The sequence below is a fragment of the Chrysochloris asiatica genome, unplaced genomic scaffold, assembly GCF_000296735.1.
Source record: "Chrysochloris asiatica unplaced genomic scaffold, ChrAsi1.0 scaffold00091, whole genome shotgun sequence".
Taxonomy (NCBI): Eukaryota; Metazoa; Chordata; class Mammalia; order Afrosoricida; family Chrysochloridae; genus Chrysochloris; species Chrysochloris asiatica.
The window spans coordinates 6,267,121-6,268,974 of NW_006408609.1; positions in this window are offsets into that span (position 1 = coordinate 6,267,121).

A 1,854-nucleotide genomic window follows, 5' to 3' on the forward strand; every position below is an offset into this window, starting at 1 on the left:
TTCTATGATTTTGTAGCAATACTTTTTGTTTTATGCTCAGATAAATACTTTTAATTTATAGGCAATATCATGAGACTATACTTGTTCTGTAAATTAAGAACAGTATTGTTATCCCTTTGTACCTCTGTTAGAATATCAGTATTAGAGAAGCGGAAAACCAACCCTTTAAATACTTTAGTATTTTGACACTATTATGAAACTTAAAAGTATTTTCTATCTTCTCTCAATGAAAGTCTATGCTGTCTTTAACATCCCAAAGAGGAAAGTACCAGTGTTCTTTTTAAATGACTCAGAGATGATTTCAAAAACTTTTCTCTAGAACTGTTTAAAATTTATCTTGCATTATTTTATTTCAAATCATAAAACATTCAATATAATAATGTTTTAATCTCCTCCGACTTTTTTTTGTTTTTTTTTTTTTTGGAGAAATACAGAGTTAAATAAGCATATTCTTTAAGAGCTATTATTATGCAATGGATTCAGTATAAATAATGTTTAATGTAAGTTTATACAAACTATGGGTAGCATGGAGCCCTGGCATGACACTGTAAGGATAAGTACTGGAGTGCTTACCACAAGGTTGGCAGTTCAAAACCACCACCTGCTCCTGGAAACCTTATACAGGATCACTATGAGTAGACAACCACAAATAGGTAGAACAGAAATCAGATATTTAGAAGATGAAACTTATAAGACATTCTATATTTTAATACTCTGCATTTAATAGACAAGTTTATTTTGAGAGAAATATCATGATTCATATTTCATTCAATAAACATAAACTGAAAAAAATACATTTTACAATATTAAATCTAGCTATATGTTAAAAATTTAAGTAAATATTGAAGATTTATTTTCCCAATAGTAAAGTATGGTTGGTTGGTTGATTATGTGCAGTGGAGTCGGTTCCAACTCACAATGACCCTGTACAGGATTTCAGAGGCTGCAAATTTTTACAGGAGCAGAAAGTCTCATCTTTTTCCCACAGAACAGCTGGTAATTTCGAACTGTTGACCTTCAGGTTCGCAGCCCAATTTGTAACCACTATGCTACCAGAGCTCCTGGTATAGTGAAGTATACCAGGCTTTAAAAACCTGAAATATTCTAAAAACAAAAGTGAAGATTCATATTTAAAGGTCTGCTTGAAGCTTCAAAAACTGGAATCAGTGTGACTGATTTACATATTCATGATAAGAGATTTATCTGAAATGACTATTGAAAAAAAAAAAAATAATAATCCTAATACTAACCTTGTTCATTTTGAGATAATTTTAAAATCAGATTAATTTGTGAAAAAATAAATAATGTGACTGTAATAAGTAACTAACAACAACTAGAGTAAGTTTTCATCTTAATTCATTGAGGGCACCAGAATCTATTGTTTAATAATGGTAATTGCTTCAATAATTACTGATTAAGTGGATGGCATTGGTAACACCCCGTTTCTCCTCTTAGTGAACTAGCAGTCTATAGGAATACTTGCCACGCATGGCTTTCTTCACATCTCCCAAAACTATAACACGATTCAGGACACATTCATTTTCAATCATTGGTCCAATTACTGTTGAATAGATCACAATTCATGGTTGCAATAGATATAATATTCTTAAATTTTAAAAATATACTTATCTACCAGTTTCTCATTGCTCACCAAAACCATCTCTCTTTTTTTTTTTCTAATTGTTTCACCAATCCGACCTTCATCATAGATCTATCATTACTACATCCAACATGATAAACAACCTCCTAGTGAACCCAACCTAAAACATTAACACCCTTTTCACCTTTATAATAACATCATAAACATCTTTTCATATTACAAAAGAAATACTTTATTCTTTCCATCTTCATCAT